Here is a 17,057-nt window from a genome sequence, read left to right on the forward strand (position 1 = left end):
TATCCACCAAATTAATTATCATAAAAATAAGCTTAAATGTAGGAAGAATAGCAATGGAGACACCCAAAAGTTCATGGGAAGCTAAATCTAAGAGATCAGCCAAGAATAAAACCCATGGTCTCAGATGTCTGAGACCACAACATGGACATTTACAAAATTAGGCTAAAAAAGGAGATGAATGCAAGTACCTCATGAAAGGGGGCAGGGGGAAGGACATGGTAGATATCAATGAGGCCACAAATGTAATGTAGCTAGGGAAGGGTAGAACTTATTTAAAAGGAATAGGGAGAAGATAAAATTGTATGTTAAAGGAACATAGTTTCATGAGGAAATCCAAGTACCACATAGGGAAAATACGGTGGAAATCATTTTGTAAAGATTAATGGACGAAGAAATGGAGTAAACTTTAAATTTGCTAGATATGTGTAGGGCTATCTATGTCTCTTGTAACTACAAAACTCCATGATTCTTTGACACATGTTTCCTAATTATGAATATATAGAATAATATCTGGGAAGTTAATAACATAATGATAATACTTTATATTTGCAAACTTCACACTGTAGAAAGCTGTTTCATATTTGCACTAGTAAGGCACATAGAAAACATTTGAGACTCCAAACTTGGGGTTAGGAAAACCTAGGTTCAAGTTACCTTTGAAACATGCTGGTTTGGTGATACTACACATGTCATTGAAACTTTCAATTAACAAGCAATTCTATAAGACAGTAAGTTAGTGAAAAGTTAAAAATCTATATTAGTAGAGGCTTCCATATCATGAATCCCTTATTCCCATGAAAGATAAAATAGTAAGCACATACATCTTTTTATCACATTCATGATTTCATTTGATCTTCACAATAGCCCCTAAGGTGGTTTGGCTGTTTTATAATCCCAATTTTAGAGATAAAAAATAATGAGTCTCAGGAAACTGAATGACTTGCCCAAGATCACAGAGTAAGGAAGGAGCATGGGTGAAACTTTAGCTTTGTTCTTCTGACTCTCGATCTCTTATTGTCTCTCTATTAACTCTCTTTTCATTACAGCATAAAATTTACTGTAGATCAGAAATTTACCCAATAATGCCTGAATGATTAGAGATGATAAATGTAACCACCACAGGCCCTCTACCACTTAGGTCAATAAGGATGAAAATACAGCTTAATTTGCATCTACTAGGGTTCAAATATTTGTCAGAAGTTCATTTGTGCCCATCACCTAGACCAAGAGGAATCCAATCACTGGTTATTAGCTCACATATTTAAATCATACCTACAATGCAATTATTTTGCCCAACAATAGGTCTAATTATATGCTGTGCTGACAGTAGGCTGGTAAACTGAACAAGTATGATATTTTTAGTAGTCTCTCTCATAATCCCCAGAAAGATTTACTAACTAGTCTGCTTTCGTACCAGAGGTCACTTGCCCGTATATCTCCTTGGCCATGAAAGGAAAACTTCTTGTACTATCAAATAGTAGAAAGTAACTTTGGCCTTCATCTTTGGACATACAGCCTAGTGTCTGAACATGAGGAGGATCCACAGAAAACCTTGATGATAAATAGAAGGGCCCAAACTGAATGTCTAAACCAACACACAGCACCTCCAATTGCTGGTGGAAGCCACTATTTACATAACCGCATGCTGTTCATTGCAGAACTGTGTCAACAATGTATATGTGTTAGGAGCAGCCAGGTGGCTCAGTAAATAAGAGCACTGGCCCCAGAGTTGGGATGACCTGGGATCGAATCTGGACTCTGATACTTAGCACCACACCCAGAAATAACTGGCCATGTAACCTTGAGCAAGTTACTTAACCCCAATTGCTTAAAAAAAAAAACACAATGTATCTGAGTCAAGCTAATGAATGGAACTTGAACCCACATACTCTGAGCAAAGGACTGATTGTAGTACCAGTTAAAAACAAAAGATGCCAGCTGGGCTTTGGGTTTGTCAAATAACTCAAACTATTTTTCAAACCTTTTGGATTCAGTCAAACAAAAAAACTCATTTTGCCAAGCACTTTTTTCCCCTTTAATTTCTAAACCCATGTGTATTTTAAGAGAAATTTCATCCATATGTTTCTGATTCATTTACACTTAAATCATCAAAATGTTTTGTAAGAGCTATTTGATGTCCAAGGTTTTTGGAGCCTTTGTAAACCTCTTTTCTTAGAAACAGAATGTCATGTTTTGCCAAGAGTAAATAACAAACACCAAAAGGTTTGAGTCCGGTATAAAATGCCAAACCCAAGAGATTTCAGTAAGTTACAATTTGACACAGGAACCTTCACCTTCTTTTCATACCAACCGAACCCCAAAGGTTCTGGTGACTCAATTCCTATTTTATTACAAAATTTGTTTCTAGTACACCACTCTCTGTGAGGGCTTTCTGATTCCTATTTGACTTTGAACTTCCCTTTTTTTTCTTTATTTTCCTTCATACAAAGTCTCTGGAACCCTGCATGCTCACTTAAAGCTTTTTAATTATAATGCAAAGCCAAAAACAAAGCCCTCTTAAAAAATTTAATACACAGAGACAGACAACTGGATAGGAGATTTATTTTCAAGAAAGCAACTCTTTTCTTTAAAAAAAAAAGTTCTATAATTTTACCTTTTTAACATTTTAATTCATGGATAAGAAATATAGTAAATAGAGGGTTAGAATTGGAACAGGGGAACCTGAGCTCTATCCCTGCCTCTGACACATATTGACTACATACAATGAGCAATTCACTTAAGCTCTTTGTTCCTACAGCAGCTCTCTATGACTAAGACTAAGCTACGGACAATACAGAAAAGATCACAAAATTACAGGTCTAGACACCTCCCCCCCCCCAATTTCTTTTTAAATTCACAATAAAAAAATGTCACTAAAATTAGCACTGGCAAGATTTTTTTCTTTTCTAAAATAATCCTATAATTTTCCTTTTTTAATATTTTAAAACCATAGATAAATATAATAAATAGTCAACCTTGGAATAGGACAATCTGAGTTCTAGGCCTACCATGGCCATATACAAACTGCTATGAACAACTCCTTTAATCTAATGGTGCCCACAGAAATTCCTTAAGATTAAGACTAAGCTATAGATGATATGGATGAGTGGCAAGAAAGATAATAAAATGATAGGTTTAGACCAAAAATAATTTTTAATTCACAATAACAGAAACATCATTAATATTATTAGCAGGGAAATTTTTTCTTTTGTTTTCTTTTTTTCAGAAACAATGAGCACAAATTCATCTGAAGAAAGTTTTAGACTCTTTACTAATGATAAGTACAACTATCTTACATGTCTAGGAGATAATTGTTTCTATTATTTTACATTACTGTGTGTATTGGAAAACTGAGTAAAGAAAGAAGTTATTGGGATAGAGATAAAGATATGTTGTTTATCATATCTGGAAGAAACGAAATTTCTTTGAGAATAATTATATTTTATTCATTCCAAGGTTGCTTTTTTTTAGAAAGAGCACTAAAAGATACATGGGTACAACTGAATAAATACATCTTAAAACAATTAAGAAATAGAAATTTCTACTAGTTATTATACTAATCATTAGCAAAATATTTAGAAATGTTACCATAATATGTTACACAGATTTCAGGAACTTATGTTTACAGAACATCCTGCTTCTTCATTTTGATACACTTCAAACTCAAGGTCACTTAATTGGTGGCTTGGAGACCTGCAGGTTTTTTATTTTCCCTTTTAGTTTGGCTGAACTTCATGGCAATGCTGAGACACTTGCGGATTGTGAAACCTGCATCATGAATATTATTCTTTCTACATTTTGTTATCCTTGTGTCTTCAACCTTGAAATGGATCCATAACAAGCTTCAGATTTTTCAACTGATTTTAATAAGTGTTTGATTTTTTTGATTTGCATTTAATTGCTTATGCAACCTGAGACCTTTAACTGTTCAGTAAAACAGTTTAACAAATGACATAATACTTGCTGCTTTCACAAATATAAACCATGTTATTCTTCTGTCTTGAATTATGTATATAATTGAAATGTTGAATATCTCTTTGGATAAGTTTAATAATTAAAAAAAGGTCCTAAGTGGTTTATTTGTTTGCATCACTTGTTTCTTACAAGAAGGACCAGGGCATAAGGATTTCTTTGAGTTTTATTTCTTCTTCTTTTTGTCTTCTGACTTTTTGCTTATTGCTTGGTTTAAAAAATATGTGTTCCTCCATGAGGAAAAGTTTTTCTCACAGATGAGGTCCAAGGAGGGCATTGCAGAGAGGTTTGTAACGATGGGGTAATCTTGAAGGTTTCATTCTAGTTTTAATATTCTTAAAATGCTTCAAATCATCCCAAAGTTTTTTTTTTTCTTAACCTATCTAGAGAACAGAATTACATTCTGATAATAAGACCAATTTTTGTTCTAGTTCTTGTTATATATTTGTTGAACAGCCAGATGTGTTATTCTTATTTTTCTTAGAAAACACATTTTAGCTCAGCGAGTAAGAGCACCAGCCCCAGAGTGGGGATGACCTGGGATCGAATCCGGGCTATAATACTTAGCACTACACACAGAAATAACTGGCTGTGTAACCTTGAGCAAGTTACTAAACCCCTATTGCTTTAAAAAAAAAAAGAAAAACATTTTATTTTATTTTTAATCAAATGCTTTATAAACTTCTAGTTTCCGTCATTCATTTCCACAAGATTTTTAGTTCTCCCCGTTTTTTCCCTACCCAACACCCCAAAATAGCAATCCCACTGGATATCCCCTCCTCCAATCTGCTCTCTCCCATATATTCTCCCATACCCCCTCCGACTTTCCAGTACGGCATGGTGAAGCTCTATGCCCCAGTGCCTGTATGTCTTATTTCTTATATATTTATAACATTTGATCTTAAAACTTTGAATTCCAGATTCATTCTCTTCCTCTCTTGTCACCCACCCTTACTGGAAAGATAAGCAATTCAGTATAGGTTGTACATGTGTAGCTATGCAAAACATTTCCATAGTGGATATATTGTAAAAGATTGACTATATTTCCCTCCCTCCTATCCCCCCTCCCACTTGTTCTATTCTCTACTTTGATACTGTCCCATTTCAAAAGTAGGTGCTTCCAACTTCTCTCCCCCACAGCCTGCCCTCACTTCCATCATCCCCCGTCTCATCCCCTTCCCCCCTACTATAATGGAGGGTGAGATACCCTATTTAATGTGTATGTCATTCCTTCCCCAAGCCAAATTCAATGACAATAATGTTGACCCATTCCCTTTTGCCTTCCTGTTCTTCCCCTCCACTGTAACCATTTTCCATTGTCTCTTCTATATGAGACAGTTAACCCAATCTGTCTCTCCCCATCTCCTCTCGTTATATTCCTCTCTCACTGGTTAATATCACCTTTTACGTATCATCCCTTCCTATTAAATTGGTCCTGTGCCCTCTATCTATGAATACCTGAACACACACATACACATACACACATACACATATATACACACACATTCATATATGTATTCATAAGCCCTTATACCCTCCTATAAAGACATATATGTATGTGTGTATGTGTGTATACATATTTCCATTCCTTTCAACTATTCTCATACTAAGAAAAGTTTCATCAGTTACAATTATCATTTTTGCTTCTAGCAAAATAAATAGTCCAACTTTGATAAGTTCCTTATAATTTCTTTTCTCTGTTTACCTTCTCATGCTTCTCTTCCTTCTTGTATCTGAATGTCAAATTTTCCATTCAAGTCTGGTTTTTTCATCAAGAATGCTTGAAAGTCCTCTATTCCACTGAATGACCATATTTTCCCCTGAAACACGATACTCAGTTTTGCTGGGTAGGTGACTCTTGGTTTTAATCCCAGCTCCTTTGCCCTCCGGAATATCATATTCTAAGCCCTTTGATTCCTCAATGTGGAAGGTGCCAGATCCTGTGTTATCCTGATTGTGTTTCCACAATATTCAAATTGTTTCTTCCGGGCTGCTTTTAATATTTTTTCCTTGATCTGGGAATTCTGGAACCTGGCTATAATATTCCTAGGAGTTTTCTTTTGGGGATCTTTTTCAGGAGGTGATCGGTGGATTTTTCAACCTCTATTTTGCCCTCTGGTTCTAAAACATCAGAGCAATTTTCCTTGAGAATTTCTTGAAGGATTATTTCTAGGTGCTTTCTTTGATCATGGCTTTCAGGTAGTCCAATAATTTTAAAATTATTTCTCCTGAATCTATTTTCCAGGTCAGTGTTTTTTCCAATGAGATATTTTGCATTGCCTTCTATGTTTTCATTTGTTTGGAGCTGTTTTTTGTTTATATCTTGATTTCTCATAAAGTCACTAGCTTCCATTTGCTCCAGTCTAATCCTGAAGGAATGATTCTCCTCAGGGAGCTTTTGAGATTCTTTTTCCATCTGGCAAATTCGGCTTTTTAAAGCATTCTTTTCCTTACTGGCTTTTGGAGCCTCTTTTGCCATTTGAGTTACTCTATTATTTAAGGTGCTATTTTCTTCAGTCAGGTTGTTGATTTTCATTTCATAATTTTCTTGCATCATTCTCATTTCTCTTCCCAATTTTTCCTCCACTTCTCTTATTTGGTTTTCAAAATCCTTTTTAAGCTCCTCTATGTCCTGTACCCAGCTCGCATTTTTCTTGGAAGACAGATGTGTTATTTTTTTTAATTTTTTTTAATTTTAATTAATTTGTTTGTTTCCTTTTAGTTTACAGGATTCAATTTCACAATTCCTTGAGTTTCACATTTTGACCCCCTTCCCCCTCTCCCCCCCATGGTGGTATATAGTCAAGTATAGGATCTGTAAATACTTTCACATTATACATTAGTCAGGTTATAAGGACGGATTGTACCAGCTGGAATGAAAAAAATGGTAAAGAGGACATAAAACCAAATAAGAGAAGGAAAAAGATCACATATTTTGCTTCCACCTGGATATAAACTCAGTTCTTTCTAGTTCTTTCTCTGGATGCACATATTTCTCTCCATCATGAGTCTTTTGGAATTGACTTATATCACTGCATTGCTGAGAAGAGTCCAGTCTATCAAAGTTTGTCATCAAACATACGTTGTGTCTGTAATCGTGTACAAATTTCTCCTGGTTCTGCTCTTCTCACTCAGCATCAGTTTGTATAAGCCTCTCCAGGTAAATATGAATACTGTCTGCTCCTCGTTTCTTATAGCACAATAGTATTCCATAACATGCATATGCCACAACTTTTTTAGCCATTCCCCAATTGATGGGCATCCCCTTAATTTCCAATTCTTTGCCACCACAAAAAGAGCTGCTATAAACATTTTTGTGCATATGGGTCTTTCTCCCATTTCTATGATCTCTTGGGTATATAACCCTAGGAGTGGTATTGCTGGATCAAAGGGTGTGAAAGTATTTATAGCTCTTTGGGCATAATTCCAGATTGCTCTCCAGAAAGGCTGGATCAGTTCACAATTCCACCAGCAATGCATTAGTGTTCCAATTTGCCCACATCCTTGTCATTTTCCTGGTTTGTCATCTTAGCCAATCTGACTGGTGAGATATGGTACCTGAGAGTTGTTTTGATTTGCATTTCTCTAATCAATAGTGAATTAGAGCATTCTTAATGGGGAAGAATGAATGAATGAATACACACACTACATAGATGTGTTTTGTGTGTGTGTGTGTGTGAACACACACAAACCTATACAGAGTTAAGGAGACATAGAAAGACAGATGCTGGTGAGGCTGATTTTCTTGGATAGATCATATCAGTCAGTCGTCTAATCAACAACCAGAATTTATTAAACACTCACTATGTGCTTAAGTAATGTATTGAAATATTTATAAGCAGTGATAGAAGAAGAGTTCTAAAAATGTTTTGAACAATGGTATAAATGCAATCCCAGAGTTGGAAAGAACATTTTATATCATATAGGTGAAAACTTACTTAAAGTATGAATTCTACAGTATCCCTGACATGTTTCTATCCAGTATCTGCACAAGAATTCTGTAGATTTATAGCTATTGTTACCCAAATCAATAATGTCATGATTACTCTCTGTATACTGGAGGAAGCATGTTGCCTTCCTTAACACCTCTTATTAGATGTGGTCCTTCCTTTCATGAATTTCTGAGTCTGTTTTTTGATCTTTGCTATGTATTCATATTCCAATGTTGTTATAGTTATTTATGTGCATAGTACCAAATTGGAAGTTTCTAGAAGAGAGTAATTATATTATTTTTCATGTTTGGACTTTTGGTGTCTTGCAAAGAGCCAATAATTTTAAAGTATCATCTTTGCTTAAACATTCCTAACTAGGCCTTTTTATTGTATTCTTTGCTTTTTGCATAGTCCTATTTGTTAAGAAATTCTTCTTGATATTAAGCAAAAAGCTGCCTACTACTAGTTTGGACTCTCAAGTTACACAGGAAAACATATCTAATTCCATTATCATTTCAAAATAGTATTTTCCAATTTTTATTTGTTTTGCTATCAAAATATAGCACTCATATCTCTTGATATTGAAGACATACCAGTGGATAAAAAGGCTGTGCATCAGTTATGTTTCACTGTCTCTACATGACCAATTCCAGGAAGAATTTTATTATTAAAAACATACTTTTGTCTCAGAAACTTGGAGGAGTCACTAAGGGGACTTTGTAAATTCCTAAAGGCAATCCAGCCATCTTGTTTAATTATGACCCAACCCATTATCAGTTTGTACTGTCTGTCCCAGATGTACATGCTAATTAACAACTTCTGCTACTGCTTGTCCATATAAGTATATATCATAAACTGGACAAGCAACATTTTTGGTCCACTTGGATTTCACATGTATATGCTTAAGATAAACTCTTTTAAGTGGTTATATTCATGTCAATCTACATGTACTGACATATACTTTAAAATTAGTTACACCTAGCATTATCATCGCCAATAGGGCCAATCTTGTGATAATTTGATATGGTTTTAGGGATGACCAAATGTAAGAAATTATTACAGGAAGCTATAGATTTTCCCCAAACAAGTTCAGGAGCACATGAGAAAACAATGCACAATGCTCAATACATGTCATAAGTGTGAAGAATTTCCTCTATCATGTTATCATCTGACATATCATTCATCTACCTTATGTTCCTACTTCTAATCTCAGTATAATCTGAGCTGAAGTGACTATTTTATGCCCATCCAAGATAAAGAATCATTATAAAGTCAGAGATACTAAAAAATTCAACCTTATGGTAGAGAGCAACTCTACAATAAATGAAATTAAAATCTCAAAAAGAAAAAAAAATGGATTTTCCAAAAGGACAATGCAAATATTTAAAGAAAATTAAGTAAAAGATAAAAAAGTAATAACAGGTTTAAAATGAAAAACTTGGAAGGAGAATCACAGCTTAGATATAAAACCTTACCCAAGTAATAGACTCCCTAAAAATGAGATTAACTTAATGACTCTGTGAGAAAAGAAATATCAGAAAAAAAATTTGAAAAATTTGAAATATAGAAGAAAATATTAGTTGTCTGCTATCAAAAAAACATTGACCCAGAAAAAATGATCAAGGAGATATCATTTAACAATCATTGGATTTCCTAAAAAAAATGATTAAATGTGTAGATGTAATTTTCTTTCTTGTGTTTTATGAGTTTTTTATACTATAAACTTTTATACATTTCTCTCACTTAATAATAATAATGACCTCATCAAAAATTCATTCAATATTTCACATCTGTAGTATTCTCTCGCTTTTTAAAAAAAAAATGGTAACATATATTAACTTTTTTCCCTTTTACCCCCAGCTCATTAGAAAATTCAAACAGTGTTCACTTAAGCAGCACATATACTAAAATTGTAACGATACAGAGAAGATCAGCAGGACCTCTGGGCAAGGATGACACACAAATTCTTGAAGCGTTCCATATTTTGGGGGTGGCCAGGTGGCGCAGTGAGTAAGAGCTCTGGACCCAGCGTTGGGAGAACCGGGATCGGTTCCAGCCTCAGATACTTGGCACCAACACAAAAAATAACCGGCCATGTAACCTTGAGCAAGTTACTTAACCCCAATTGCTTAAAAAAATTAAAACAAATTTCTTGCAACAAATATGTATAATCAAACAAAATAAATTCCCTCGGTGAAGTATACAAATTCATATATATGCATGTCTCAATTTCTGTGTATATATTCAATCTGTTACCTAAATCCCTTAATTCTCTTTAAGGGATAACATATTTCATCATAAATCCTGTGGAATCATAAATGGTCATGGTTCATACAGCTTTTAATTTTGTTTAATTTTACAGTGACCTTGTATAAATAATTCTCTTTGTTTCCCTGATTTCATTCTTCAAAATTGTTCATTTTTACAATATTTATATTGTCATATAAATTGTTCTTCTTCTGCTTACTTTTTTCTGCATCAATACATATAAGACCATGTCAAAATCATCTGTTGAGCTATGGTTGAATAAGTTGGGGACTATATTTCAAAAATTCAAACTCCCTGAATCTTTTAGTACCACAGAACAAAGAGAAAATAGAAATAATCTACCAATATTTGAAGAATGTCATAAGCAAAATACAGAGCTTACACATCACAGAAAAAATACCACAAGCTGACAGGAAATAAAAATCAATTACCCAGAAAGCATATTCAGGATCATACAAAAACTGGCAGATTCTATAATAAATGATAGGATATTTTGGAATACAATACTACAAACAAAGCAAAAGATGTAGCATTAAATCAAGAATGTTCTGCAACACTGAGTACAATCCAGTAGGAAAGGAAATGGACCTCTAATGGAATAGAAAACTATCAGACATCCTGATTAAAAAAAACAAAACATTAGGAAAAATTCTGAAAGGTAAAAAGAGGAGCAAGAAAAATGTAGAAAAATAAATTTATTTGAGCAAGTGAAAGGAGTTACATGAACATAGATTACTAACAATTTGAAAGAGGGAGAAAGAAGAGATGTGTCCCTTCAAAACCGTATTACGTTCAATGAACATTGAGGAATTTGAATTGTACAAGTAAAGGACTAAGACTGCATTGGTTCTACTTTGTTGGCTTTAGGAGAGAAATAAATTGAAGGATGAAAAGAATATGCTACTGTAGGAAGGAGAAAGAATGGGGGAATTAATATTTCTGATATTAAGATGTGCAAGAAGAATATAAAGACATAGAGGAAAGGAGTGGGAGAAGTATTAGTTGAACCTCACTTTTATCTGAACCAGACAAAGGAGGGTCAAACAGATAGATAGATAGATAGATAGATAGATAGATAGATAGATAGATAGATAGATAGATGATAGATGATAGATAGATAGATAGATAGATAGATAGATAGATAGATAGATAGATAGATGGAGAGAGAGAACCACAAAAAACATTTTAAAATGCACAGACAACAAAAGGAAATACATAAGGAAGCATTATAAGTAGCATAGCTTGTAAAGTGATGTTGAAATTATTGTAAACTTTTTTTAACAAAATAAGTTGTATGAATAGAAATGCATTATTTCAACATAATATCCTTTTTAAAAAAGACATTTAAACATGGAAGTTTTCATTTGTGGTATTTGTTAAATCAATAATATATTATGGCTATCTAGTGGCAATTGTAATTTTTTTAAATGCTGACATCTGGAAATTCATTGTTAGTCAAAAGGGGAGACACTGGAGGTTACAATGATATAGCAAAATGTGTTTCTAAAATTCTCTGATAGAATGACTATCATAAACAATTTGAAATAAAATTCCCAACATTTCTATTACATGGAAAAAAAAATAGCCTTAGTTCTTTAAATTTAGTGGTGATGAGGAAATAGGTCCCCCTCTCCAAATTATTTCTCTCTTCAATGATCACTAAGAAGTAGGCTGGAAGCAGGTCTGGTGTTTGGGGGGTGGGGTGGGGTGGGCATTTCTACTCCTAATACTCTTGGCCTCAGGTCACTGAGTCTTTTAGAATCTGAAGGGAGGTAGTGATCAAGATGGTGATGTTTTGACTTGACTTGCAATACTACTTTCTGTATCTACCTCAGGCTGAGAAGATAAATGTATGTTAATTGAAAAATAAAACGAAATAAGTTTAAGGCAACCACAATAATTCAAACAAATAGTAAGGCTGACTTTGACTGCCATTGTCAGAGTAAAAATAGATGAGACCAATGTGTACAATATTGCTGAAATTAAATGAATCTTGTCACTGATTAACATGAGTGAGAAGATCAAAGATAACAGTAACATTTTGAATATGGGAAACTAGTAATTCATTTAGTGGAAACTATGAAATCAGAAGAAAGACTAAGTTGAGGGAGAAAGATGATAAACTTGTTTTGGAACTTAATAAGTTTAAACTTACTATCAGTAATTATATCCAGGGTTATTTTCATGTAAGCAAATGGTAATCTCAGTGTGTAGTTCAGGAAGATAATGCCTGGAGAGATAAATGTCCATATATGTGCGATAGTTGAAATTACATGAATGATTAAGATAAAAGAAAATTTAGAAAATAAAGGGAAAAAAAAACAAGAAATTAACCTAGGGGGAAATTTGTCATGCAGTGTTGGCTATTCTTTCTGTTGTGTATCAACTGAAAATTTAATAACCATGCCTTCTATATTTTTATCCAAGACATTGGTTAAAAAAAAAGTTAAACAGCACAGGACGGACCAAGGACAGCAACTTAGGGGTAGTCCACTAGAGACTTCCTTTCTAATTGGCATTACCTGATCAGTAATTCTATTTTTTTAGGTGTGTTCACTAATCAGAGTTAGAACTAGAAGTTATTTAGTCCAACCATCATTTTACTGTTGAGGAAACAGAGACACAGTAGGCAAATTAAGTGACTTGTCTGTGGTAGGTCACTTGGGTAAGACTTGGTAGAGCCAGGATTTGAAGTCAGCTTTTCTGACCCAAAGCAAGAGCAGTTTTTTTTCCCCCTTTATTGTATTGCTCTGATGTTCAGAGGAAGGAGATCACTATATTAGGATAACCTTAATGAAGGAGGTAGAATTTGAGTCATTCCAGTAAAGACTAATTTTTCTACACCAATGAGTCAGGGGAGAAATTATGGTTATAGTCATCATAGGAGTAACTTATAATTAAGGACTCATGTGGTAAGATCCTATGAATATTCCATTGAAATTTAACTAAATATTGAAGCAGCCACATTGGGTTTAGTACCATCCCCTTTTAGCCCAGAGGTTTTTAACCTGAGGGTCCTAGACTCCTTAAAGTAAATAGATTTTAGGTGGTCCATGAACTTGATTGGGGAAAAGATTATGTTTTTATTTCTAAATGAAATTTACCCTTTCCTTCCACTATTTGAAAACATGATTCTGAGAAGCCCATAGTCTTCACCAAAATGCCAAAAGAGTCCATGACATAGGGGCGGCCAGGTAGCACAGCGAGTAAGAGCACCGGCTCCAGTGTTGAGAAGACCTGGAGATTGAATCCCTGGCTCAGACACTTAACACCCACCCAGAAACACCTGGCCGTGTAACCTTGAGCAAGTTACTTAATCCCGATTGCTTAGGGGAGGCCAGGTGGCTCAGCGAGTAAGAGCACCGGCTCCAGTGTCAGGATGACCTGGATCAAATCCGGGCTCAGATACTCAGCACCACACCCAGAAATAACTGGCCATGTAACCTTGAGCAAGTTACTTAAGCCCGATTGCTTAAAAAAAAAAAAAGAGTCCATGACATAAAAATCATATAAACAATTGGCCTAACGTCAATGTCACTGGTTTCTTTGTACTATCAATGGTTCTACTACACTCAAGGCCCTCCTCCATGTAGCTTCTCCTCTAAAAGTTACAGCATACTTTATAAACTCATTGCTTCCATAATAAAATTACAATAGTTGCTTCATCCACCACTAAAGCACAGAGAGTTCTAAAACAAAATGCAACACTCACATAGAGTGGCTATGAAAAGCAGGCTCAAAAAACAAACAAAGGATACCAGATAAAGTTGCAAAGAGAATTTTAGTCAACTGAATATAATGATTTGATCTTATGGCAAATGAAGGTCCTCTAATTGACTTGATAGCTCTTTAAGTAAGTGTGTTAGAGTATATTGCCAATAATAAAAACTTAGCTTCTGCTAATGACTGGTAAAAATCGCTGATATGCTAGGACAGGGGTAGGGAAAACTACAGCTTCAAGACCACATGTGACCCTCTAGGTCCTCAAGTATGGCCATTTGAGTGAATCCAAACTTCACAGAACAAATCCTTTTATTAAGGGGAAAGCATCCTCTACATTTTTCAGAGGCTCCCCAAAATCCTCTGGCATGCCTATGAGCTGAAGGTTGTATAGGCCTGCTCTATAAGAAAAAACCAAGAAGGAAAGAGAAGGCTAACCATTAGTTAATAGAAACATGGCTTTCTTTTATGAACTTTCACAATCCACATTGTTTTATGTCATCCCTCATTTCTTTTCCCATACCTGTCACTTTGCCAGTAGTATGAGTTTCTTCAAAATATGTGTCTTATTGTCACACCTTGGCACATAGCAAGGTGCCTTGCACATAGCATACCAGATGCTCAGGAGGTTGTCAATTCAAATTAAATTGATTGTTATTATTGAAGTATATACTATTAATGAGTTCTTTCACTATTTTACCAATGGGTTTTCTTCTGCCTTTCATTTTTTTCATATGATTTTGAGCCACTGTCAAATGCCTCAGAAATGTGGAGAGCAAACAAGTCCCTAAAGGTATGGGGAAAAACAAAGGTTGAACCAATTTTCAAGGGAAGAGAATGAAATCTGAAAATTATAGGAAAATGAACTGAATTTTGATTCCTGGCAAAATTTTACAATATATTATTAGAGGCTTGACCATTGAGTATATGAAGAATGAAGCATTGATCACAAAGAGCCAGAATGACTTCATCAAGAACTGGTAAATCCAGAGTAATTGTATTTCTTTCTTGTTGACAAGGTTGCTAGAATGGCAGACCAAGTCTCTGACATTCAAAGACCAAAATAATTTTATAATTTATAATTTAATGCAATATATTTTTATATTTTTTAAAAAATAAGAAGATGGTGTACTTATTTCTCCTACCTCCTAATTTTAGTAGGGCATTTTCTTTTTGATCAATGCTAGCCAACATCTGTAGTTTTTCTCAGTCTTTATTAGCAGGGATGAGGCTACTGTCCTCAGTAGCAGTATTTGCTGCTTGCTCTCAAAATGCAATCGGAATGATAATTATAAATGCTTCACAGGTTTCTATAGTCAGTCAGCTCTTATTGAGAATTTCCTTTGTATAATATTTTCTGAAACATGGTCTACAGACCCATCATGTAAGCAAGACAGAACACACATTAATTTCAATACCACCAGAAGAGTAACAACACCATAGAGGAAGAACACTTCTATAGAACAGCATACCAACTAGTACAAAATCGATGAACTACAGTCAAGTACAGGAGAGCAAAGGGTCAAGGGGTGACAAGTATGGGAGATACCCTGAAGAAAAACGACTTTTGATCTTGCAAGGAATAATAATAATAAACATATTACAATATGTTACAGCAGTCTGTAAGAATTTGTGCCTACAAAATACCTAGCAAGACATGAACTAGCGGCCAGAATGTTATATAAATCAGAAGCTCACATTCCTGTGTTAACAAGTCTCCATGCTATAAAAAGAGTCCTCAAAATATCTGAAAGAACTCAACCAATGTACTATATTGTACCCAGGCCATTATTATGGAGTGAGTTTTTTTCTATGATCTCTTTGACATAATATTGATACATAAAAGCTTAAGAACAATTTATTTTATACGTATTGATATATATATATATACATATACATATATATATTTATAGTGATGCTCAAAACCTCTTAGCTATGTGGGACAAAAATCATTCAAAATACAGAGATGTAACAGAGGTTATCAAAATCACATGAGAACTTGATGAGATAGATAAAATACCTGTGGTTTTGTCTACACATGGAAGATGCTATTTGTGACTTTACACAGAATGATTTTACATTCTAATTCTTTTTCTCATCTGCAAAAAAAAACATTTTATCCCTCTATGTAATAGTACATTGAATAATAACTATAAAAACATCAGGACTATGACGTGTTTAAGTCCTATCTGAATCTCATTTTTAAAATGTGAGAAAAGATATGTTTTCTCATATATATGTATATGTATATATATATGCATGTGTAATATATCTACATAGATTGATAGATAGATACATAGATATACACTTCTCTGCTTTGACAATGGAATGAGGAAAGCATGAAGACTTTGACTTCCTAAAGTACTCTGAAAAGACATGTGGAGATGGATGAGAAAGAAGGCTGAGAGGAATCAGAAGACAGACTACAAATTCATTTATGGTCAGTTCTATTTACCTTCTTCAACTGACTAAAAGCAAAGGAATCCAAGTAATCCTCTCTCTCATCTACACTTGGGCTGACAAGGCTAATTTCATGATCTGTGTAATGGGTTTGGGTTTAAATTTTGGTTTCCTTGGTTTTGAATATGGAAGACTTCATTATAAAGAGGTTGTTTATCCAGAGAATTTACTCATTGAGACATTCCTGAATCTACTTGCTACAACCTGCCCCTAAATTTTTACAAAGAAATTTCCCAGAGAAGCTAGAGGAATAATTAAGGGTCTGAAAGTGGGAGCCATGGCACCAATTTTGGAACTCATTTTGCAAAAGGTGAAGTATACAAGGTGGTAAAGAGAACAAAAGGAAGAATATAGGATTTAAGGAGTCAGAATCAAGTAAGGGGTGTTTGGAAAGAAAACAATGAAATTACCTTGGCAAGAAGAGGTTTGTATGGGTAGCTAGGCGGTACAGTGAATAGTGCATCAGCCCTGGAGTCAGGAGGACCTGAGTTCAAATATGACCTCAGAAACTTGACAGCTGTGTGACCTTGAACAAGTCACTTAACCCCAATTACCTTGCCTTCCCCCCTCAGAAAAAAAGAAGAGGTTGTGATGTAGGAAAATAACTTTGAGGACAGAGGTCGGTCACCTGAGTAGGTTTCTGAGGAGCTTAGATTGGGCAATAGGAAAACATTCTCTAACTGTTTTTTTTATGTTATTTCCGGG

The 17,057-nt window shown here is 34.5% G+C and overlaps 1 long non-coding RNA gene and 1 other non-coding gene across 2 annotated transcripts in view; one reads left to right on the forward strand and one right to left on the reverse strand.

Moving 5' to 3' along the window:
• The window catches only part of LOC138166790 (uncharacterized), a 1,160,016-nt gene that overhangs the window by 20,216 nt on the left and 1,122,743 nt on the right, over positions 1-17,057 (reverse strand). The window lies entirely within an intron of this gene.
• LOC138166882 (U6 spliceosomal RNA) lies at positions 9,785-9,891 on the forward strand. Its single transcript, XR_011169761.1, has one exon. It is a non-coding gene; the product is annotated as a U6 spliceosomal RNA (small nuclear RNA).

This window comes from Petaurus breviceps, unplaced genomic scaffold (genome assembly GCF_028583685.1).
Source record: "Petaurus breviceps papuanus isolate PSGF00001 unplaced genomic scaffold, PetGlider_PUasm1.0 226, whole genome shotgun sequence".
Lineage (NCBI taxonomy): Eukaryota > Metazoa > Chordata > Mammalia > Diprotodontia > Petauridae > Petaurus > Petaurus breviceps.